The 26,232-nt window shown below is 42.6% G+C and overlaps 1 protein-coding gene and 1 pseudogene across 10 annotated transcripts in view; one reads left to right on the plus strand and one right to left on the minus strand.

Moving 5' to 3' along the window:
* LOC139015387 (large ribosomal subunit protein eL39-like) overlaps window positions 1-17,367 on the minus strand; it is a 30,343-nt pseudogene extending 12,976 nt beyond the window's left edge.
* A 5-nt stretch (window positions 17,368-17,372) lies between these two features.
* The window catches only part of GABPB1 (GA binding protein transcription factor subunit beta 1), a 66,480-nt gene continuing 57,620 nt past the window's right edge, over window positions 17,373-26,232 (plus strand). For 9 of the 10 annotated variants that reach the window (XM_070423061.1, XM_070423102.1, XM_070423078.1 and 6 more), the window contains exon 1: window positions 17,373-17,567. The gene's annotated coding sequence lies outside the window, so the exon portion shown is untranslated. Of the gene's footprint in view, window positions 17,568-17,618; window positions 17,629-26,232 lie in introns of those variants that run through there. The other variant, XM_070423072.1, reaches the window with a different exon arrangement.

Below are 26,232 nucleotides of genomic sequence, written 5' to 3' on the forward strand. Positions count from 1 at the left end.
TCTATGGCTTTTTTTATACACCAATAATGAATTCTCAGAAAGAGAAATTAAACAAACAATCCTATTTACTATTGCAACAGAAAAGATTAATACTTAGGAATAAACTTAACCAAGGAGGCAAAAGACCTATACTAGGAAAACTACAGGAGGTTGAAAAAAGAGATAGAAGATATAAACAAGTGGAAGACTATTCCGGGTTCATGGATTGGTAGAATCAACATCATTAAAATGTCCATACAACCCAAGGCAATCTACAGATACAATGCAATCCCTATTAGATACCAATGGCATATTTCACAGAATTAGAACAAATACTCCAAAAAATTTATATGGAATCAAAAAAGATCCCAAATAGCTGTAGGAATTTTGAGAAAGAAAAACAAAGTTGGAGGAATCACAATACCAGATTTCAAGTTATACTACAAAGCCACCATAAACAAAACAGCCTGGTACTGGCACAAGAACAGGCATATAGATCAGTGGAACAGAATAGAATCCAGAAATCGATTACGCTCAACTAATATTTGACAAAGGAGGCAAGAACATACAGTGGAGTCAAGATAGTCTCTTCAATAAATGGTGGTGGGAAAACTGGACAGATACATGCAAAAAATGAAACTAGACCACCAACTTACACCATACACAAGAATAAACTCAAAATGGATAAAAGACTTAAGTGTAAGTCATGAAACCATAAAAATTCTAGAAGAAACCATAGGCAGCAAAACCTCAGACATCTCTCATAGCAATATGTTTACAGATACATCTCCTAAGGCAAAGGAAACTAAGGAGAAAATAAACAAATGGGACTACATCAAAATAAAAAGCTTCTGCACAGCAAAAGAAACCATCAACAAAATAACAAGAAAGCCCACTGCATGGGAGAACATGTTTGCCAATGTTATCTCTGATAAGGGTTTAATCTCCAAAATTTATAGGGCACTCATACAATTTAACACAAAAAAGACAAACAGTCCAATTAAAAAATGGGCAAAGGACCTAAACAGACACTTCTCCAAAGAGGACATTTTAAATTCATTTATTAGATCTAATAGTTTTTTGGTGAAGTCTTTATGGGATAAGAGACCTATGAAAAAATGCTCAAAGTCACTAATCATCCAAGAGGTGCAAATCAAAACGACAATGAGGTACCATCTCATACCTGTCAGAATGGCTACCATCAACAAATCAACAAATAACAAGTTCTGGCAAGGATGTGGAGAAAAGGGAACCTTAGTACACCACTGATGGGAATGCAGACTAGTGCAACCATTATGGAAAGCAGTATGGAGTTTCCTCAAAAAATTAAATATGGATCTGCCATTTGACTCAGTGATCCCACTTCTAGGAATATATTATAAGAAACCCAAAACAGAAAGAATGTATGCACCCCTATTTTCATAGCAGCACAATTTACAATTGCTAAGATCTGGAAACAGCCCAAAGACCCATCAGTAGATGAGTGGATAAAAAAGCTGTGGTACATTTATACCATGGCATACTACGCAGCAGTAAAAAAGAATATCTTACCCTTTGAGACAGCATGGAGGGACCTGGAGGGTATCATGCTAAGTGAAATAAGTCAGTCAGAGAAAGACAAGTATCACATGATTGCAATCATTATGTGGAATCTAAGTAACAAACTGATGAACTGAATGGATCCAGAGACATGGAAGCATGGAACAGAGTGTGCAATCTCAGAGGGAAGGTGGGTGGGTGGGAGATAATCAACCATAGACCTTGAAAGCATGTATGCATAACCCATGGACACAAAATATAGGGTGCTGAAGGTCTGGGGCGGAGAGGAGGGGGGAACGGAGGCAGGCTGGAGGGAGTCAATGGAGAAAAAAAGGGGATATATGTAATTCTTTCAACAATAAAGATTTCTTTAAAAAATTAGAAATACATATATACCATTTTGCAGAGCAAATCCACTCTGGGGATTGAGAGAAGACATAATTGAAAGATGTGTGTATAAAGATACTCATCTAAGCATAAGTTGAATACAAAAGATTAGAAACTCAATGTCCCTCAACTGGATAATGACTGGTTAGATTATCTGCAGGAGTAAAAAGAAAATGATGCCTTTTATGCATTTAATATGAAGAAGTCCAAGATTTCTTAAGTGCAAAGAGCACAAGAGTGTATATGGTATCTTCCGTTAAATAAAAAGAGAAAAATAAGAATATTTATTACTACTTACGTGTATAGGCAATAAAAAAACTGAAAGAATACACAAGAAAGTAAGAGTAGAGGTTAGTTACCTTGCGAGTGGGAACTGTATGAATGGAAGACAGCTGATGATGTTTAAAAAGCTTTTTGTGCCTTGGTCAGATGGCTCACTTGGTTGGAGCATCAGCCCACAGACCAGTGGTTCTCAACCTTCCTAATGCCTCGACCCTTTAATACAGTTCCTCATGTTGTGGTGACCCCAATTTCATTGTTACAAATTGAACATAATTAAAGCATAGTGATTAATCACAAAAACAATATGTAATTATATATGTTTTCCTATGGTCTTAGGAGACCCTTGTAAAAGGGTCGTTCGACCCCCAAAGGGGTCGCGACCCACAGGTTGAGAACCACTGCCATAGACCAAAAGGTTGTGGGTTTGATTCTGGGTCAGGGCACATGCTTAGGTTTCAGGTTCAATCCCAGTTGGGGCGCCTACGGGAGGCAACTGATTGATGTTTCTCTCTCTCTCTCTCTCTCCCTTTAAAAAAAGCAATAAAAACATATTCTCGGGTGAGAATTAAAAAAAAAATATTTTGCACCAGTGGATAGATTATTCAAATAATTTTTAAAAATCTGGCTGGGAGCCATAACCAACCAACAATTATTAAATGCTGACTACCTTAAAATAGACTAAGAATATAAGACAGCCCAAAAGCAACCTTAACTGTGGTGTGTAAAATATAAGCTTGAGTAAAGTGGCTGTGCCTAACCAATTCCTGGAAATCAAAGTTCTTAGTGAGTCTGGGGAATTGAAATGAGTAACTTTGCCAAAGAATTTCACTTACTTACCGGAGGTCTTCTAGAACTTAGAAAGAGGAGGTAGACAAAGATAGAAGACATCATACTCCTGCAATCAATTTAAAATTCTTCAGCAGTGTCTGCCAAAAATGCACCCATTATTCCTGTGTCAATCTAAAAACATGCAGGCAAAAAAACCAGTAATTGTATTGTGGTGGAATACTTTTACTTTACTTTTCTTTAATGCTAAAATGCTATCCTAATAGTAAATAAACAGTTTTAATAAATCAAATAGGAAAGAATCTTCCTCATTGATTACAGCAATTACTCTAAATTTTGAGGCTGCTTTCTAAAAGGTATGTGTTCATTACCAGTAAAAATTATCTTTCATTCAAGTTTATATATATATTTATTACTCATCCAAGGATGTGTTTTTATTGATTCGAGAGAGAGAAGGGAAGGGAGAGACAGAGAGAAAGGAACATCAATGTGAGAGAGAAACATTGATCAGTTGCCTCTCGTATGTGCCTGGAGTGGAGATCACACACACAACTCTTTCCTACACGGGAGGACACTCCATCTGAGCCATCTGGCTAGGGCTATCTTTCATTCAAGTTTTAATGACCGTGGCTGGCAAAGCCATCTTGATGTTTTCACTAAGAATTTCAGGTGACTGAAACTGCACTGTAAAAAGTGAACACTATTACATAACATCCTGGTGTTTCCCAATGTAAAGGACCCATACCACTGGTGATGCTCAAGACGGTTCTAGGCAGTACATGAACAAAGCAGCGAACACCACATCAATGAGTTATTCCTTTTCTCTTTCAACCCTTCAGATTCAAAGCACTTGGCTGGCAAGAGTATCTAGCTAGGCGTTAACAAATGACTTTGTTTTCATTATACTAATTTTCACAGTTGCCATCTTCAAAGTTTTCTTACTGTCCAGAGGTCTAAAACACAAAGGTTTGTCTGGACTACCCACACACATAGAAGCAAAACAAACAGGAGTGCAGGCACTGCTATACACTTTCCAGGAATCCCTTGGTGACACATCACAAAAATCTAATGGTTTTTTTCCCTCAGGGCTTGCCTTACTTTGACTCAAATTCTCCATGGGTTTCTGCAAGAGATACTTGTTTTTCAGGGAATGGTGTAGTGTACTGTGCAAATTGAGTCAAGCTGATCTTCAGTGCTGGCTCTTTTTCTTGCTTTGAGTCTACAAAGTCAATTAACCAAATGAGGCTAAATTTGCTACTTTGAAATCTGAGGGAAATGACATAAGATGACTAATGCAGAGTAGCTGACATGAAGTTTAATAGGTGTTCAATGAATGCTGATTTCCTCGCTTCCTTTACTTCTCAGTGCCTCTGTCCTCAGTATTCTTATTTTCCTATATTCTCTCCCACTGATCGCATTTACTCCATGGATTTAATTTTCACCTTTATTGTGGATAACTTCTAATTATCTGTCAACATTTCTGACCTTTTCTCCGAATACCAAACTATAAGTTCTGTATCTGTTTAGCAATTCCACCTTGATGTTCTGTCATGATCTTAAACACATGTATAAAATAGAATGCTATCTTTCTCCAAAACTCCTTTTCCTTCTTTTGGTTTTCTTGTTTTGTTCAGGCTGTCACTATTATCTCCATCAGACTCAAATCTCAACCATCCTTAACTCTTTAGCCCTCACGCTGATGTTTAAAAAGCTTTTTGTATCACATGATTGCAATCATTATGTGGAATCTAAGTAACAAACTGATGAACTGAGTGGATCCAGAGACATGGAAGACATCAAATTTAATATGCCCTTTTCTTAAAAAAAACACACCCTTCATTGATTTCAGAGAGGAAGGACAAGGGAGAGATAGAAACATTGATAAGAGAGAATCATTGATTGGCTGCCTCCTGCATGTCCCCTGCTAGGGATCAAGCCTGCAACCCGGGCATGAGCCCTGACAAGGAATCAACGCTCAACCACTGAACCACACCGAATGGGCTAATATCACCTTTTAATAGCTTACAAAGGGTTATAAATGAAAAAAAAGTTAATACCCTTACTACAGTTAAGAAAGATGAAATTTAGGCAGTTTTGAGATATGCCCCCTCCCCTAAAGCTAATCATTTCTTCTTTTAATTTTTACACCTATATATTCCTAAATGTAGTTTGGTTTGGCCTGTTTTTTGAAATGTGAATTTTCCAAAGTGGCTATACCAATATGCGTTCCCACCAGCAATGTCGTTTCAATTATTCCAACTCTTGGCATTTTCTGTTTTCCATTTTAGCCATTTTTGTGAGCATGCAGTAGTATCTCACTGTAGTTTTAATTTGTATTTTCCTAATGATTAAAAAAGTTGAGCACCTTTACATGTTTCTTGGCCACTTAGATTTCATTTTATGAGGTCTCTTCAAATCTCTTACCCATTTAACACTGAGTTGTCTTTTTAAAAAATTGATTTGTGGTTCTATAAATTCTAGGTAGGAGCAGAGCAGATATATTTCTATTGTAGAAATGAACTCATTTGCCTGATGCTGTTAGAATACTGCTACCTCCCCTTACTCTGGTCCAAAAGTTACCAATGAATCATCTGGGAGATGTACAGGCATACCTTGGAGATTCTGTGGTTTGGTTCCAGACCATTGCAATGAAGCAAGAATTGCAATAAAGCCAGTTGTAATCTTTTTGCTAGCAGACAGTCTTGCCTTCAATTTGTAAAACATGCAATGTCCATGAAGTGCAATAAAAGGAGGTATGTTTGTAGTCAACTTCATGTATTCTCTCAAAAACAATGTAGAATTGCTGTGCCAGGGAATTTGCTAGGTATTAGAAATATGATGGCAAAAAAGTGAATAGGTACAATAACTTTGAAATTAGACCTTTATTGGAATCCTATCTTTAACGTTTTCTACCTTGGTAACTTTAGGGAAGTCAACTACTTATTTTAGCCTTAGTTTCCTTGTTGGAAAAATGGGGCTATTAATACCTATCTTATAGAGTTGTTGTGACAACTAAATGAGACAACATATGTAACAGGCTTTGCATAGTGGCTAGCACATAGGAAGCACTTAATAAATGGTAACTATTATCAATTTGATTATTTCCATGTACTAGGTGTACTGATTAATAATGCGGATTTTTTTTCAATAGATGGAGTTACACATCTGTTGATATATATGCGATTTGATATGTATGCTATTTTGTTGTATTGACAAGCTTCAAAACTTCATGTCAAATTTGGTGAAGGTGATAACATCATAGATATTTTTACGCTTAAAAATGTTGAATTTTGTGCCAAAAAAAGAGCATTTGTGGGAAGTTTTTATTCATTATTTTATTTTGAAGAAAAGTGCTGCTGAATACTTTGGGAAGCTTATGGTGAACATGTTCCATCTCAAGATACTTGTGAGCTGGTTTAAGCACTTTAAAAGTGATGGTTTCGATGTGAAAGACAAAGGTCGTCCAGGTCAACTGAAAAAGTTTGAAGACCAACAATTACAAGCATTACTGGATGAAGATGCATGTCAAACTCAAAAACTCACAGAAAGATTAAATGTTGCTCAGCAAACAATTTCCAATCGTTTATAAGCAATGGGAAAGATTTTAAAGGAAGGAAAATGGGTGCCACATCAACTGAACAAAAGACAAATGGAAAACCAAAAAGTCATCAGTAAAATATTGCTTCAACGGCATGAAAGAAAGTCATTTTTGCATTGAATTGGAACTGGCGATGAAAAGTGGACTTTAAGAATCCCAAATGCACAAAATCATGGGTTGATCCAGCTCAACCATCAACATTGAATGCAAAGCCAAATCGATTCGGAAAGAAGAAAATGCTCTGCATTTGGTGGGATTAGGAAGGTGTGGTGGATTATGAGCTTCTAAAACCAGGTGAAACTGTTAGTACTGATCGCTACTGACAACAAATAATCAATATGAGCCACACTTTGACGAGAAACAAACAGAATGTTCCAGAAGACACGGCAAAGTAATTTTGCTTCATGATGCACCATCACACACTTCAAAACCAGCTAAAGACACGTTAAAAGATCTTGCCTGGGAAGTATTAACCCGCTCGCCATATTCACCAGACCTTGCTCCTTAAGATTACCACTTGTTCCGATTGATAGCACACGCATTTTCTGAGCAGCACTTCAAAACATACGAAGAAGTGGAAAATAGGGTCTCTGAATGGTTTGCCTCTAAACAAGAAAAGTTCTATTGGGATGGTATCCACAAATTACCTGAAAGATGGGGGAAATGTGTAGCTAGCGATGGACATTACTTTGAATAAAGCACTTTTGATGTTTCTTTTGAAATTATCGTGTTTTGATTACAAAATCCGCCATTATTAACCGGTAAACCTAGTAGCCTTCCATTTTTATATGAAAGGAGAAATGAAGCAGATGTCATTCCTAGCTGTTAGAGTTCTCACTATAATGGAAAAATGGCATTTGGATTAGGTAAGTATTCTGGGAACTTGGTCCCTTTGACTCCCTTCAACTTAAAAAAAAATTATTTTTAAAAAATTTTTAGAGGACAGAGAAACATTGATTAGATGCTTCCTGTAAGCCCCCTACCAGGATCGAACCCACAACCCAGGCATGTGCCCTGACCAGGAATCAAAATGGCAACCTTTGGTGCATGGGACAAAAGCCCAACCGAGCACCACCGGTCCAGCCCTGACTTCCATCATCTTTTTATATATATATATTAGAGGCCTGGTGCACAACATTCATGCACTGAAGGGGTGAAGGGGGGGGTCCTCTCAGCCCAGCCTGTGCCCTTTAGCAGTCGGACAACCTTAGGACTGCCGCAGAGGCGGAAGAGGCTCCTGCCACCTCTGCTGTGCTCACCAGCCTTCAGACTGGCTTGTGGCTGAGCGGAGATCCCCTGTGGGAGTGCACTGACCACCAGAGGGCAGCTCCTGCATTGAGCATCTGCCCTCTGGTGATCAGTGCACGTCATAGCGAACAGTCATTCAGTAGTTTGGTCATTTGTGTATTACCCTTTTATTATATATGATGACTAGAGACCTGATGCACGAAATTCATGCAAGTGGCTTGGCCCTCACAGCCACGGTGGCTTGCCTTGGCCCTTGCAGCCGAGGCTTCGTCCGGAAGGTAGTTCAGGTATCCAGTCTAATTAGCATATTATGCTTTTCATATATATATATATATATATATATATATTTCAGAGAGAGGAAGGGAGAGGGAGAGAGAAACATCAATGATGAGAGAGAATCACTGAGCAGCTGCTTCTTGCACGCCTCCTACAGGGGATTGAGCCCGCAACCCAGGCATGTGCTCTTTACTGGACTTGAACTCAGGACCCTTATCCACTGAGCAAAACCAGCTAGGATGACTTCCTTCATCTTGAGTGCCTCTGGAGCAGTGCCTCAAAAGCATCTGGGGTGAAAGATCATAAAAGATAAAAACCAATTACTAGAAAAGGGTAATAAAAAAGAAAATAAAGTTATACACAATATAAGACCAATATTTTTATTAGATCCACAAACAAAAAATTTGTGTTAAGTTGTTATAAAAGTTTCTAAATTCTTACTCTCAATTTCTGTAAATGCTTAATCATGGTCCAATAATAAAGGGTTTGCAGACTGGCATTGTCCTATGGACCACTTTTTATAGAGCACTGACAAAAATCAGACTTCTGAATAGAAAGGGCTAAGGGCCAGAGCCTGAAATGCAGGACTCAACTGAAGGATTGCTCTTGGTCCTGAATCACCAGCTGGAAACGCAGTGGCCTTTTCCTAGCCTCAAGGACAACATTGTCACTCCTTAGTTCAAAAACTATCCACTATTCCTTTTTTTTGTAGGGTAAAATCCCAAAACTGTAACATGGCATCCAAGGCCTTCCCAGGTGGATTCTACACATTCCATTAGATTCCATGGCACGATGCAGTAGCAACTAGCCACATGTAGCTACTGAGCACTTGAAATGTGGCTAATTTAAGATCTGAAATTGTAATCTTAAAATTGTATTTAAAAAACTGATACATAATTCAAATACTGCAATACTTTTAAGCATGTTTGGAATGTCTTGGGTATGTGAATGTTTTTTAAAAAAAATGTATTTTATTGATTTTATAGAGAGAAGAAGGGAGTGGGATATAGAGAGTTAGAAACATCGATGAGAGAAAAACATAGATCAACTGCCTCCTGCACACCCCCTACTGGGGATGTGCCCACAACCAAGGTACATGCCCTTGACCGGAATCAAACCTGGGACCCTTCAGTCCACAGGCCGATGCTCTATCCACTGAGCCAAACCAGTTAGGGCATGAATGTGCTTTTTAACTGTTAATCTTTTTTTTTTTTTTTTTTATATATTTTATTGATTTTTTACAGAGAGGAAGGGAGAGAGATAGAGAGTTAGAAACATCGATGAGAGAGAAACATCGATCAGCTGCCTCCTGCACATCTCCCACTGGGGATGTGCCCGCAACCCAGGTACATGCCATTGACCGGAATCGAACCTGGGACCTTTCAGTCCGCAGGCCGACGCTCTATCCACCGAGCCAAACCGGTTTTGGCTACTGTTAATCTTATAAAATCAAGTATTGAGATATGCTGTCAGGTAAAATACACACCAGATTTCAAACACTTAACAATGATAAAATGTAAAATGTTTAAAAATATGTAATACTTAATACTGATCACATATGAAATGATACTCTTGAATAAACTGGGTTAAATAAAAAACTACTGTTCCTTTTTTTTTTAATGTGGCTACTATAAAATTATACACGTGGCTTGTGTAATATTTATATTGGACAGTTCTTGTCTGGACAACCATGCCCCAAACCTTGGAATCACTTTAAAAATCTATACTAATAAAAGTGTAATATGCTAATTAGGGTGGATGTCTTCCAGACATTCTTCTGGACAAAGCCGCAGCAGCTGCCAGAGGCTCAGGCAAGCTGCGGATGGTGGCTGCCGCTGCCTAGGGCCAGCCTGAGGTTCAGGCAGCCATGCCCGGCTGCTAGGCCTGAGGCTCAGGCAGCCATGGTGGCTGCCAGTGGCAGCAGCAGTAGGGTGATGGGGGCAGCGCCTTCCCCCAATTGGCCAGGTTGCCTCCGGCAGAGGGAGGCCAGACTGCAGCTTAGGCTGGGGCTGAAGCAGAGGCGGTTAGGGGCGATCAGGCCGGCAGGGGGCAAGGTAGGGGCGATCAGGCTGGCAGGGGGGGCAATTAGGAGCAATCAGGCTGGCACGCAGACAGGCAGTTAGGGGCAATCAGGCAGGCAAGCAGAGAGGTTAGGGCTAATTAGGCAGGCAGGTGAGCGGTTAAGAGCCAGTGGTCCCTGATTGCGAGGGATGTCTGTCTGCCGGTTTAGGCCCGATCAGCAGTTGGACATCCTCCAAGGGGTCCCAGATTGAAGAGGGTGCAGGCTGGGCTGAGGGACCGCCCCCCCCTCCATGCATGAATTTCATGCTCTGAGCCTCTGGTCTATAATAATAAAAGCTTAATATGCAAATTGACCGAACAGCAGAATGACCCGGACAACCATACTATGATATGCACTGGTGCCAGACCAGCCACAGCGGGTGCAATGCGATTGGTCAAGGGGACCCTGCCATCATCCCATGCTCATCCCATAGAGGGAGGCCCAGGCCATCCTCTGTGGGGCGATTGATGGGGAAGCTCTGCAATCGACTGCTCCAAAGAGGGAGGCCAAGGCCACTGGCCGGTGGGTGATCTATGGGGTGGGGGTGCGGGGGGCGGCTCCACGACTGCCCTGCAGAGGGAGGCCCAGGCCACCCAGCTAGTGGCGCTGCAAGGGGTGGGAGGGGCTTCCTTCTGTGGGGTGACCAATCTGGGGGGGCCCATGATCGATTGCCCCACAGAGGGGGAGGCCAGCAATGCTGTGGCGGGTGTGTGGGGCTGGCCAGCAATCGCCTAGCAAGGGAGGCCCAGGCCAGCTAAGTGATTGCACCCCACACCTGCAGAGGGAGGCAATTGGTGGTGGGGGAGGGGAGGGCAGCGCCACACAGATGGCAAGCAGTGGTGGGGGCAGGGTCAGCTGCTGGCAGCCAGGGGAAGAAAAGCCCCAATAGGCCCTGATCGCTGGCCAGGCCTAGGGACCCTACCTGAGGCGTTCCGGATTGTGAGAGGGTGCAGGCTGGCCTGAGGGACACCCACCCCTGTACGAATTTTGTGCACTGGGCCTCTAGTCCTATATAATAAAAGCCTAATATGCAAATCGACCGAACAGTGGAACTGGTCGCTACGACATGCACTGACCACCACAGGGCAGACACTTAACACAGGATCTACCCCCAGCCTGAAGACCCCAGGCCAGCCAAGGTGGGTGGGGGCAATTGGGGGCCCCCTGATCACCCCACCATTGCCCCGCAGAGAGAGGTGACTGGCGCCAGGCCGGCCAAGGTGGGTGCCAGTGGGGGCCCCCAATTGCCCCACAGATTGGCCCTGATTGCCGGCCAAGCCTAGGGACCCTACTGGTGCACGAATATTGTGCATTGGGCCTCTAGTATGTGCATATATATTTATTCATTTAAGAGAGTAAGGGAGATAGAAATATCAATGAGAGAGAATCATCGATCAGCTACCTCCTGCACATCCTCTCCTGGGGATCAAGTCCGCAAACCATGTGCCCTGACCAGGAATTGAACCATGACCTCCTGTTCATAGGTTGAGGCTCAACCATGAGCCACACTAGCCGACGGGAATCACTATTCTGCCCCTTCCCTCACTCATGTCTGATTTCTTAGCAACAAACTACATCTTCAACCCATTTACTTTATCGTTACTGTTACTCTCCATTCCTTAAAACCCTTCAATGGCTTCTACAGCAGGGTCGCCAACCTTTCGGACTTCACGGACCAGTGGTTCGCGAACCACTGGTTGACGACCGCTGCTCCAAAGGTTTCCTTAAACCAGCAGTCGTCAACCTTTTGAACCTCACAGACCACTGGTTGGCAACCGCTGTTCTAGAGCACTTAAACTTACCAAGGATGCAGACTTCATCTTCTACCATTCCTTTCTTTGCCCTCTAGACTTCAGCCACACTAGCTTCCTTGCTAAACACAACAAACTCTCACTTCTGGATTTTGCCCTGCTATTCCCTTTGGTCTCAAATACTGCCCTTTACTTATTATCATTCAAGTCTTAGCAGAGAATACCTTTTCAGAGAGGCCATCTTTGACCAACAACCAAAATTTTGTCCACTCTCTGCCCCAAAACAAGGCTTTTCAATGTTCTTCATGGAACATATTATAGGATATTATTTTTCCTCCTCTTTTGTAAAACTTATAGTCTGTTCCCTCCATCAGAAGCAGGAGCCTTTGTTGATCTTGCTGCTGCTTAATCTATTCCAGTGCGTAGAACAGTGCCAGTTACAGATGGGTGTTCTTGGAACAACGTAAATGAATAAACTTCTAATTACCTACTAGACGTATCTGCTGGTTTGTTTCACAAGCACTTCAATTTCTACAAGGTCGTAGCAAAACCTTCTTCCTTCCCTAACATGTACTTCTTTCCCCTGGTTTCTAATCTCAATGAAGATGCTGTCATTCTCCCAGTTGTTCTCCCAACAAACTTTGGGAGTCATCTTTGACATCTCCCTCTGTTATTCCCTTTCCCAGTCGACCAACTCACCAAGCTCTCAATCACTTTGGTAGTATTCTTCAGGCCTATTTGCCTCTATCTCAATAATCTCTCACCCATTACTGTTTGCCATGCCTCTGATTTTTGCGCAATAGTCATCTGTCTAAAATGCAAATCCTTATGATGCTTCTATTTACATAAAATCTTTCAACTGCTTCTTCTTAGCTCTCAAAAGCTAATTCCTGCACATGGCATTTCTGGCCTTCACGACTAGACTTCTCAGGCACTCCTGAAATAGCATTATCTTCTTCACCCAACAATTTCTTCAGAGTTTGCGTCTTAACCTTTGCACTTACTGCTTCCTCTGCCTGGAAGGATCTTCCACAATTCCCTTATTAAAGCTAATTACTTCTCCAGTCCCATTCCATTCCTGCCTCCCAAGGTTAAGAGATTCCTCTCCTCTGAGAGTTCACAGTAGTCAACAGTTTACCCTCATTCTACTGATGATCCCTACTTGTCTGCATTCTACAGCATAAGATCAATGAAGGGAAGGATGCTAGAGAAATCATCAGCTGAATAAATTCAAAGAACTCAGTTAAAGAAGAACGTCTGACCAAAAATTTGACAAAATTCTTATCAACTGAAGCAATGAAAATATTAGACCAAAAGGAAACACAGAAGATGGCCCCTAGGCCGTGCACTCTGCTTCTGTTTTAGGCACAATGCGTTAAGAAGTCACACACCCTAACCAGTTTGGCTCAGTGGATAGAGCGTCGGCCTGGGGACTGAAGGGTCCCAGGTTCGATTCCAGTCAAGGGCATATACCTTGGTTGCGGGCACATCCCCAGTAGGGAGTGTGCAGGAGGCAGCTGATCGATGTTTCTAACTCTCTATCCCTCTCCCTTCCTCTCTGTAAAAAATCAATAGAATATATTAAAATAAGAAAATTAAAAAATCATCATTCTCCCCTTAAAAAAAAGTCATAGAAAAACTGTACAAATCTTTACCACATATTGCAAAAGGGTAAGTGGAGAAAACGATTACTTATCCCAGGGCACAAAAAATCAGTGGGCAATATGGACTTTATTAAACCTGTCAGCTCTCTTGATTTGTCTCAGATAGCCTCAATTCCTAGATACAGTATGCCAAAGGTTGCACAGGTAGCAGGCTGGGGAAGCTGGGAAGGAAAGTCATTCCCAGGTTCTTCTATTAAAAACACATTGGTGTGGGCCTGGCCCCATAGCTCAGTTGGTTACAGCTTTGACCTGATCTGCTGTCAGCACGCATACAAGAAGCAATCAATGGGAAAGGAAACCAAGATGGCAGCATAGGTAAACGCCTGAAATAGCTGCCTGGCACAACCACTTCAAAACTACAACTAAAAGACAAAACGGACATCATCCAGAACCACAGGAAGGCTGGCTGAGTGGAAATCCTACAACTAGAAGGAAAGAGAAAAGCACACTGAGACTCAGAGGAGGTGCGGAGGTAAAGTGCAGAGGTACGGAGGTGCTCACGGAAAGGGCTGGCAACTGAGGACGCGGTTGTCCTTTTCAATCGGGAGGGAGTCACAAGCTCCCGACTGCTCTCAACTACAGTTCTGGGCGAGTCTCTGGGGACCCAGACTCATACGGGGAGAAACTGGACTGTCTGGCATCGGGCGGAACTTGAGGGCGGATTTCTCTCAGAGGTGCTTGCAGCGATTACCAGGGGACAATGAGATCCCAGGCTTCTTAGGGCAGGGCTGAGGATCAGCCATAGTTGTTTGCTCTGCCTTGATGATTCCCTGAGATCCCGCCCCACCCAACCTGTGCTCAGAGACTTTTGCATATGAAAGGCCTGGCCCTCTGCAATCTGAAAATTACCTAACCAACTGCAGCTGGGTCAGAGAGACCCAGAACATCCAAAAGAAGGCCCAAGGCCCCACAGCAGCTTGCACTGCTTCACAGCTGGGCCTCATCTGGGCACCACCAAACCCCAAAGAAGAAGAATCTGCAGATCTCTCCATAGCTCCTGCTGGGTAGCCTCAGGCAGAGGCTAAATTAGCACCTCCTTAGAGATCCAAGAGCCAGTGTACCCAGTGGTCAGAGTGGGACCATCCAGATTACAACTCCTCAGATCCATAAGGGACACACTCAGGGGGCAAACTCAGAGAGCACCAAAGCCCCACTGAAGCAAGTCTTGCCCCAGAAGGGTGTCTCCAGCACAGAAGTTCTCCCACTGCAAACACAGCTGATTCTCACAGCCAATTCGCCTGGAGGTCAATTCCTCCCAGTAATGCCTACAACAATCAAGGCTTAACTACAAGACTGTGCACAAAGCCCACAAAGGGGAGCACCCAGAGTGCCCACCTCAGGTAATTGGGGAGGCTGAGCCACTGGGTCCTATAGGACACCTAGCAAACAAAGCCACTCTATCAACACAGGGAAGCATAAAAAATGCGGAGACAAAGAAACAGGTCACAAATGACAGAAATGGAAGAAAGCAAACTACTGGATATAGAGTTCAAAACCACGGTTATAAGGCTGTTCAAGAATTTTCTAGAAACCGCTGATAAATTTAGTAAGACTGTCCATAAATCTAGTGGGACCCTCGAGGATATGAAAAAGGACCAACTAGAAATTAAGCATACACTGACTGAAATAAAGAATATTATACAGAGATCCAACAACAGACTAGAGCAGGGGTCCTCAAACTTTTTAAACAGGGGGCCAGTTCACTGTCCCTCAGACCGTTGGAGGGCCAGACTATAGTTTAAAAAAAAAACCTATGAACAAATTCCTATGCACACTGCACATATCTTATTTTGAAGTAAAAAAACAAAATGGGAACAAATATAATATTGGTATTTGCATTTGCATGTGGCCCGTGGGCCGTAGTTTGAGGACCCCTGGACTAGAGGATCGCAAGAATCAAGTCAAAGATCTGAAATACGAAGAAGCAAAAAACACCCAACTGGAAAAGCAAAAAGAAAAAAGAATCCAAAAATATGAAGATAGTGTAAGGAGCCTCTGGGACAGCTTCAAGCATACCAACATCCAAATTATAGGGGTGCCAGAAGAAGAGAGAGAGCAAGATATTGAAAACCTATTTGAAGAAATAATGACAGAAAACCTCCCCTACCTGGTGAAAGAAATAGACTTACAAGTCCAGGAAGCACAGAGAACCCCAAACAAAAGGAATCCAAAGAGGACCACACCAAGACACATCATAATTAAAATGCCAAGAGCAAAAGACAAAGAGAGACTCTTAAAAGCAGCAAGAGAAAGAAACTCAGTTACCTACAAGGGAGTACCCATACGACTGTCAGCTGATTTATCAACAGAAACTTTGCAGGCCAGAAGGGAGTGGCAAGAAATATTCAAAGTGATGAATAGCAAGAACCTACAACCAAGATTACTTTATCCAGCAAAGCTATCATTCAGAACTGAAGGTCAGATAAAGAGCTTCACAGATAAGGAAAAGCTAAAGGAGTTCATCACCACCAAACCAGCATTATATGAAATGCTGAAAGGTATTCTTTAAGAAGAGGAAGAAGAAAACGGTAAAGATAGAAATTATGAACAACAAATACACATCTATCAACAAGTGAATCTAAAAATCAAGTGAATAAATAATCTGATGAACAGAATAAACTGGTGAAATAATAGAATCAGGGTCATAGAAAGGGAGTGGACTGACTATTCTGGGGGTGGGGTGGGGAAGGGGTGTGGGAGATGCGGGAAGAGAATGGACAAAAATCGTGCACCCATGGATGAGGACTGTGGGGGGGGGGGGGGGGGAAGGTAAGGGCCGAGAGTGCGGTGGGAACCGGGGGGAAAAAGAGGAACAACTGTAATAATCTGAACAATAAAGATGTAATTAAAAAAAAAAAAGCAACCAATAAATGCCTAAATAAGTGGGACAACAAATCGATGTTTCTCTCTCTAAAATAAGTCAATAATAGAAACCCCCAGAAACAAAGCAGTGCGTTGGGCTTCTGAGCAAGTTGGCCCGCGTACATTAAACTCATAAGGCTTTATTTTGCACATCACCGTATCTAAATAAACTTTTGCTCCTCTAAATACAACACAAAACACAACTCTTGACACTCTGGCCACAAAAAAAAGCACATCTCTACCTCCGGGGACAGTCACCCAGGGGAGTTCAGGGAGCAGTTATTAGGACCTACCAAGTATGAGACAGCATCAGGCTTTAAAAAAAAGCTACAGTAATACATACGTCATAAACCTGACCATCCTCGTTCCTCCCCTCGCACCGCAACAGCGACTCCTGCCCCAGCCTGCCTAGCTGCACCTAAGGCCGCTGTTCAGGGAGACCCGGCCGCCCTCCATCTCCGCGAGGCGCCTCGGCTGAACCGCGGAGCCCGGACTCCCCGCCCCGTAGCGTTCATGCCGGACAGACAGGGAGGTTAGCACACGCACTGCCGCTGCCCAACTCCCAGCCCGCGGAGGAGGATGAGGAGGAGGCGGGAAAGCCCGGTGGCGGCGGCGGCCCGCTCCCGCGCACATGGCTGCACTCCCACCCGTGCGCGCAGGCGCCGGGCGAGCCGGGACTCGCGGGCGCCGAGAGCGGATCATTCCGCCGGTTTCTTTGTGTGGCCCAACTCTAGAAATGGCCCATTTCCTGCCCCTCCGTTAAAAACGAGAATCACACCCTCTCGCCCCCTTCTCCCCTCCGGAGTGGGGTCGGGTGGCGGGTGGGAGGGGGACCCGCTGACGCGGCCCGGGCGGAAGGGCTCGGGCGCGCGGCCGCCGGGGGCCGGTCCGGGAGGGATGCTGGGAGGCGGACTCACTCGCACACGATGTGTCCCTCCGCGCGCACACGGGGGACTTTTCGGTGGGGATTTTGGGCGCCGACCAGACGCGGCATTTTCGGAAAATAGCGCCCTGTGCAGCTGAAGCGCTGTGTGTGTAGCGGGGCCGCGTCAGCTCGGCCGGGTACGGAGCGCCTCGGGTCCCGCACCCCTCCCGCCGCTCCCCCGCCGCCGCCGCTCCCAAAGCTTTTCCAGGTCAGTGCGGGTCTGTGTAGGGCCCTGTTACCACCGGATGTGGAAGTTGATCTCTTCGCTGGTAAAAAATAATTCCACTTCCCCCGGAACCCAGATCATCCCCGCGATTTCCTGTTTATTGCATTAAGGCGCCGGGTTTCCGGGGCTCCTGGCCCCGCTTATTCCGCGGGGGTCGGCGGGGTCGGCCTGGGCGCCCGCTCCGCCCGCGTCGCCGCCGCGCATTGTCCGCTGGGCACCCCGCTTCAGGGAGGGGCGGGCAGACATGGTGGTGGCCGCCGCCCCCTCCTCGGCCCCGGCACCGCGGCCTCCCCGGCCCGGTCCAGAGCGGCGGCTCCGGCGGGGATGGTGTCGGGCCCGGGCGGCGGGAGCTCTGCGGGCGGCGAGCGGGCTAGAGGGGCAGGCGCGGCCCGGCTCGGCTCGGCTCGGCCCGGCCCGGCCTCGGCGCCTACCGCCCGGGCGCCGCGGATCTCTTTGTCTGGGCGGCCTGACTGCCCCGCCGGGCTCGCCGGAGCGGGAAAAGGGCGGCCGGGCCCGGGCGCGCTGGGCCGCGGAGCCCTCGGGGCCGGGAGGCGCTGGGGCCGCGGCAGAGCGGGCGGTCCTGACAGGGTTAACCGGGGAGCCTTTCCCGCCCCGTCCCGCGTGGGGCTGCCGCGGCGACTGCCTCGGCTTCGGGGACCGGAGCCCTGCGGGGACGAAGGCTGCCGCCCTGGACGCGGGGACCTGCCTTGGGGACTCGGCCGCGGGATCTGCGGGTGCTTGGCTGCGGGAGAAGTGGAGAGTTTTGCCGGGTCATGTCTGCCCGGGCGCTGTTAGTGTGCCCTGAAGCGTGCTTCGTGGAAGCTCTCCCCCCGGGTGCCTGGCCTCGGGGGTGCAGCGTGAGAACGGAACCCCGAGGAATGCTGCAGGCCCGCTGGGCGTGCGTCTCCCCACTTTAAGCTTGTTTGCAGAACACACAACTTGCTTTAAAGCTGATTGGACTGTGGCAGGCAGACATCTGCTCAGAGGAGGGGCGGAGACCGCAGAGCGTCTGGAGGGGGCTTGGGAGTGTGCGAGTATTTGTAAGTGCTCCCTGGACAGCGAGGTGCTGTCCGCGTTCAGGCAAGTTACTTTCGGAAGTACAGTATTTATCTGGAAGATGGTTTGATGCAGTCAGGAAGGGATCCTTGTCGTGTGCCATCCGCATTGGAGATGCACTGTAATCTGTCAGGTCGAAGTTAGCGGTCGCACGTTCTTTTTGCAGATAGGTTACTTTATTTCACATAATAGGCCCACCCAGTTTGGTTTAAATTTCTCAGGAACGTGTAACCATCAGCCTTGACACTTCCACTTTCAGGCTCAGACGTTGAATGTAAGGAAACTAAAGGCTGCTTTATCTGCGTTTCTTAACTTTTCTCTTAAGTATTTAAAATAACAAAAGTAAATAAACTCACTGCATGTTAACAGAAGTGACATGTTGGTGGAAGAGTGACATTGTTTTGCATTTCTACAAGACTTTAAATGACTGGTTGAATGGAAGACATTCTTAAATCTACTTCTGCATTCAATCTGTTGTGGTATCACACCATAAAACCTCTGGAACAATCCACTATATACTTTTTTTTTTTTTTTTAACTGAGAAATGTGTCATTTGTAGCTTGTGCTCACCATACAAGTCAAGTCAGGATATTATACCAGAATTTTTTTTTTTTTTACCAGTCACTTTAAAAGTATGGATAAGATGGCTTATTTCTACACTTTTTTCTTAGGCTCTAACTTTTTTCAGTTTGGGAATTAGATGCATAAACAGCATTACGAATAAAGATTGCATAACCCTTGTGATTCTGTACACAAATGAAATGTGAGTTCCATATTGGATGTGCTTGTGAAAACTTGTATGTAAATGTAATTTTTGAAGCGAGGACACTTCTCAAAGCACTTTAGGAACTCTAGATTTAAAAGGAACCCTGTAGTGAAACCTTTGGTAAACAATACTTTTGTAATGCATATATTTACCCTTCAAGTAAACTCAGAGTTCTGTAACTTAGAGTTCTCTATCTGATTCAGTCTGGGTTTTCTATGTTGAGGGGCAATTATAATGTAGATGTGAAAATTTAAGGCCATACGTTGACTTAATGGTTCTGAAATGAAGCTAAATTCATTTCCAGTTGTTTCTGTGAACTCTAGTCAGATTCTGTCTGTAGTTCTACACTGTTCCATCAACAGGAAGCATCTGGTCATTCTGTAATTGTTAGAAAATGCCAGGTATATTTTTGATGTTTGCTATTCAAATGAAAATAAATATCAGATTGGATCTTGGTTTGCTCCTTGACCCCCTTATCTCTGAGATGTATTTATAATGGGCCACATCTTTCATAGTTCTTTTTTTTTTTTTTTCCGCTCTTGAGTACCTCATGAGTTAGAAATGGTAACAGGTAGAACAAACAAGTCATGAGGAATTCAGATTATTATATGCATTTTTGAATCATGACTTCATTTTGAGCATGCATTTTTGGCTGTGCGGTGTCTGTCCCTTTGCAGGTAGCCTGAGCATGCAGGAACTCACTGATGGATACCATCGCTTCTTTCTCTGCAAACAAGCCAAACAAACCTTAGAGTTCAGGGCAACTTAGTTTTCTAATGAGTATCATTTCTTTGGTTCCACAGCTTTCCAACTAGTAATCATGTTTCTATAACACTAAAGTCTCTACAGCTATAATTAGTATTATACTTAAATTTTCTGAAGATGCTTGTTTCATCATGTTCTCTAGAAGGCAAATCTATTAAATCTTAGTAGTACTAGGGCTTGTGTTTCCTCACACTGTTGACAATGGTGTTCTGCACGGAGAAGATACGTTGGTGTAATCAGCTGTCAGTTCAGTCTTTGGTGGGCTGCTACACCTTTATTTGGTCTAAGTATGTCCATGACGTAAGTGTAGAGGCTTAGCATGAAGTTATTTTTTTCTACTGAAGGTAATCCATATGCAAGGCTATTGATACATTTAGAAATAGAAATCTAAATCTCTTAGCCTTAGTTTTCTTAAAATTTTATTTTATTTTAATTGATTTCAGAGAGGAAGGGTGAGGGAGAAAGAGATAGAAACATCAACCATGAGAGAGAATCATTGAGGCTGCCTCCTGCATGGCCCCTGCCAGGGATCGCGAGCTTGAAACCCAGGCATGTGCCCTGACTAGGAATTGAATCGGGGACCTCTTGGTGCGTGGGCCAATGTTCAACCACTGAGCCACACAGGCTGGGCTAATTTTATTTTTTGAAGTATATGACATCCTGAAGTTGGTAGAACATCATAGATAAAGAGCATGATGTTAGTCCTACTTTACTTTGTGCTGGTTGTATTAAAGATGGGACATTATGTCAGCATAAGTGGGACCTTGTATCAGTTTTCAGACTTTATATCATAATAACCCGGCAGGCTAATTAAAAACACACAAAAACCTGCCCTGGCCAGTTTGCTCAGTGATTGGAGCATTGGCCTGAGGACTGGGGTTCGATTCTGGTCAAGGGCACATGCCTGGGTTGCGGGCTTGATCCCCAGTGGGGAGTGTGCTGGAGGCAGCCGATCAGTGATTCTCTCCCATTATTGATGTTTCTATCTCTCCCTCTTCCTTTCTTTCTGAAATCAATAAAAGTATATTAAAACAAATCAACAACACATGCACATGCACACCACCCCTCGCAGAGGCACAAGCTTTAGTAGCATAGGATGTGGGCCAGTAGGTGGTAGACACAAGTTTTTTTCAAGTTCCCTAGGTGTTAGACACAAAAACCAGAGGACCTTGATCATGGGGGAAATGAAAAGGAGGAAAGGCTCAACAAGCTTATCTGAGAAATGATAGTTGTCTATAAATATTTGGAGGCCTGTCACACAGACCAGGTTTGATCTGACGAGAAAGAACTAGGATCAATCTGTAGAAGTTAGAAGGAGGCAGATTTCATTATTCTTCCAAGATACATTGTTTTGGGTGGCTGGTTGTCTGCTGTCGCCGACAGTGTCAAATTAGGGACTTTAGAGGAATTGTGCAGAGTGAACATTTGGGCTCGGTGTCCTTAAGTTTCCTACAAATTTTGAGATTTTATGGAATATAAGTTTGCAGCTACAAAAGTGGAAGAGCAAAAGCTAATCGAGTCAACCAAGCTGGTTAGCTTAACTGGATCATAGTTTTTATTTTCTTGGATTAAAAAGAACTGAGTGTTAAGTGAGAGAGCTATTTGAGGAGGTCTTTAAACCCAGCTTTAATTTGGCAGACTCAAAAGCCTTCTGATATGGAAATTCCCATTTAAGGGAATTTATCTTGATCTAATAAAGATACTATTAAATTGGTAGCTTAATGAACATACCAATTGCAGCATTGTTGATAATAAAAGCTGTGTAATAACATTTACCCCCCTTCTCATATAAAGTAGATAACATCCCATTTTTCAGAAGAGAAAATTGAGTGATAGAGAAATGAGGTAGCTTGCTTAAGGTAGCAGAGTTAGTGGTAGAGGCAGAGCTTGGATCCAAGCCATTTGACTCAAGAGCCAGTGACTTGATCATTATGCTGTAAAGTTGTAAACAACCTAAATATTTCACAGTGATTGCTGGGGTATATCCCCACTGTGGGGTACTGCCTCATTGTTAAAATGATGTTAGAAAAATGTAAGACAGGAAAAGATGTCTTGGTGTATGGGAGTGAAAAACCATTTAAAAATTCCATTTTGGATAAGAAACACATTGACATCTGGAGGATATGTGCCACATTGTTCAGTGGTTATTTCTGAGTGTAGGTTTATAGGTGATTATTTTCTTTTTTCTTATTCAAATTTTCTAATTTCTATGAATATGTATTGTGTATTACTTGTAATTAAAAAGATTAAGATGTTATATGTCAATTAAAATTAAAGATAGTAACATAAGCTGAGGAGTTTGGATTTTATACTATGCAATTGATGCAAGTTAGGAATTCACATAATTGAGAATTTGTAAGTACTTGAACTGTTTTGTATTTTTTTGTTTGTTTTATCCCTTAACATTCTAGAAATAATATATTACTTGAATGGAGAAACATATCACTGACTCCTACCACTCTACCATAATCAGCTCTCTGTTTTATGTTTTTTTTCTACTTATGTATAATGTTTTAAATATTGTATGCATTCTAGCCAAGTCACTCTCTAGCTATGTGACTTTAGGCAACTTGTTCACTCTGTGCCTCAGTTCCTCTTTTGTAAAATAGGGATAATTATAATACCTTCCTTATGGTAGTTGGGAGGACTAAATGAGTTACTGCATATAAAGTGATCAGAATAGTGTCTGACGTATAGTTGATAACTCAGTAAATATTAGCAATTATTGTTATAGGATCATAGCCCACTAAAATCCTTGGGGTCTAATAGGCTTTGAAATTAAGAATTGTTTCTGCATATAGGCAATGTAATAATGTTATATAACTTTTCAACAGAGCTTCTTAAACACGTTACTATTTCTGCAGGAACATGTATGAACATTTACACTAAATGGAGTAAATAAAGACTCTAAATAGCCTCATGTCAGTTCAGGTCTAGTTTTTACTGCTAAATAAATTATTTTGGGTTTCAGAGCTGTTTTTGGACTTTGGAATTGCAGTTAAGGAACCTGTAGAATATTTACTAAATTTTGAATCCTATTTTATTTTAATATTAAAATATACACATTTTCATGTTATATAACTTTGTGATCCATAATAATTTAGAAGTTAAAAAATTAAAAAGAAGCCCTACCCAGTTTGGCTCAATGGACAGAGCATTGGCCTGCAGACTCAAGGTTCTCAGGTTCGATTCCGGTCAAGGGCATGTTCCTTGGTTGCAGGCACATGCCCAGTAGGGGGTGTGCAGGAGGCAGCTGATTGATGTTTCTCTCTCATCGATGTTTCTAACTCTCTATTCCTCTCCCTTGCTCTCTGTAAGAAATCAGTAAAATATATTTTAAAAAAAAAGTAAATAGAAAATATTCACTTACATTTCCTTTGATTAAAAAATATGCTAAACCCACCGATACTATGGTTCTATTGCATAGTGTAGAATCTTTTCTGAAAGAGGCTTGAGAATTCCTCTAATCCAGTTAGCTTTTTTCTGTCTCATTACACCAGAGGGATAAGGCATTTTTACTATGGTGCTTTACTACACCAGCCATTCTTTAAAGGAGCTGAGTAGAGGCCATCATGGCACCTCACTTTAATATACCCTCCTATTGTGTAAATGTGGGAACTGAGGTGGTTATTTATCCTAAGCCGTAATATTATAGAATTGGACATTGGAATCAGGATACTTCATCTCATCATAAAGTTATTGGGTGTGCAGCCCTTCTACTCCTGTACTCCTTTGTGTCTACAGCACTTACCATATATCCAAACAGGTAAAACTAATTTTAATTTTTTATTAAAGTATAGTTGACATACAATATTATGAGTTTCAGGTGTACAACATAGTTATGCAACAAAATTTAGTAACCATCTGTCACTGTACAAAGTTATAGTGACATTATTGATTAAATTCCATATGCTGTATATTACATTCCTGTGACATAACTAAGTTTGTATCTCTTACTTCCCTTCACTTTTTTCACCCATCCCTCAAATCCTCTCCCCTATGCCAATCATCAGTTTATTCTTTATAGCTCTGAGTCTTTTGTTTTTTTCATATGTTTTTTTTAAGATTCCATATAAATGAGATCATATGGTATTTGTCCTTCTCTGTCTGACGTATTTCACTTAGCATAATATCCTCTAGGTCCTTCCATGTCATCAATGGCAAGATTTCATTTTTTATGGCTAATATTCCATTGTGTAATACAACATCTTTATCCATTTATTGATCAACAGACACGTAGGTTGCTTCCATATCTTGGCTATTGTGAATGATGCTGTTTTAGTTCATTTGAGACTGGTAGCTTATAAACAACAGAATTTTCTTTCTCACAATTCTGGGGCTGTTAGGTCCAAGATCAAGATACCAGCATGGTTGGGTTTTGGTGAAAAGTCTCTTTCAGGCTGTAGACTTCTCTGTTGTATAATCACATAGTAGAAGGAGCAAGGGAGCTATCTCAGATCTCTTTCATTGGAGCATTAATCTCATTCATGATCTATCTGCCTTCATGACCTAATCACTTCTCTTCTTATAATACCATCACTTTGGGCATTAATAGCTCAACATATGAATTTGGGGAGTTGTGGGCGACATAAACAGCCTATAGGAAAGAGTAGGTGTGTAAGTGAATGATTTCCTCTCATCCTAACTGACTTGTGTGAACTTTTTGACCTTTGCCCACGTATTACTCCATCTATGTGCCTTTATTCCATTCATAGGAACCCTCAGTTTCTCTCCCTTAGCTTGTTTCTGTATGCACTAGATATAGCCTGAACTTACAACACTCACCTCTTTCATATTTTACTGGGCTCCTGTTGTCAGTCTTTCTATCTATTTTCTCTGTTTTTCCTCACAGGTTGTAGTGTATTTGTGGAGGAAGGTGGGTAATTATGAAGGTATTTTTAAAAAAATATATTTTATTGATTTTTTACAGAGAGGAATAGAGAGTTAGAAACATTGATGAGAGAGAAACATCGATCAGCTGCCTCCTGCACACCTCCTACTGGGGATGTGCCCGCAACCAAGGTACATGCCCCTGACCAGAATTGAAACTGGGACCCTTCAACCCGCAGGCTGACGCTCTATCCACTGAGCCAAACCAGCCAGGGCATGAAGATATTTTTGTATAAATTTATGCTTAACAATTCCAGTGGGTTCTTGCTACTTCTTGGAAAATATTTTATAAATCTCAGATTTTCTGTTGTCTTATATCTTCTTTCTCTTCCTCAAAATATACCATTGGCTTCTACTTTAATTGAAAAAGAAAATAGAGTACAAATTTGCATATTTTTTATTGTCACCATGATAAAAGTCTCTATTCATCTTATTTTGTAAACTGAATGGTAGTAGAATCTTTTGTTTTTGTAGGAATTTTGGTGCCACATTTTTCCTCACTGATCATTTTGATCATTATATGCAATGGTTGTTTCTCCCTGCCTTCAAATATGTACAGACTTCTATATTTGGGGAAGAGAAAAATCAACTTTGATTAACTATTGCTACTATTTCCAGCTATCCCTCCCTCCAAGATTAAAAAAGTATAGTAACATAGTTGGTTATTATTATATCAAGTATTACACACTATACATAATTGTATGTGCTACACTTATATACGACTGGCAACACAGTAGGTTTGTTTACATTGGTGTCACCACAGACACGTGAGTAATGTGTTGAACATGACCTTAAGACTGCTATGCCAACACTAGGTGTTAGGAATTTTTCAGCTCCATTATAATCTTAGACTACTATGGTATGTGTGGTCTGTTAATGATTGAAATGTCATTAGGCAGTGCATGAATGAATATATTAATTCCCATGTAGGAACATTCTTTCCTTGCCCTTCATGTTAGTGTGCTATCCAGGTTTTCCTTCTCTGACTACTACCTTCAGTTTTTGTTGTTTCATGATCCTTTTACCACTGTAGTTATTCCCCTCAGTAGTTGGTCCCATCCTCCCCTTTCTTTGTCTTCTCTCAGATGGATGTTTTATATACTGATGCTTCCTAAATGTGTACTCTCCAGATTTGTATCTCCCAGTGGCTTACTGAATATGTCCATTGGG

Source organism: Myotis yumanensis, unplaced genomic scaffold (genome assembly GCF_028538775.1).
Source record: "Myotis yumanensis isolate MYYU_CA2020_CCGP unplaced genomic scaffold, mMyoYum1.0.hap1 SCAF_1, whole genome shotgun sequence".
Lineage (NCBI taxonomy): Eukaryota > Metazoa > Chordata > Mammalia > Chiroptera > Vespertilionidae > Myotis > Myotis yumanensis.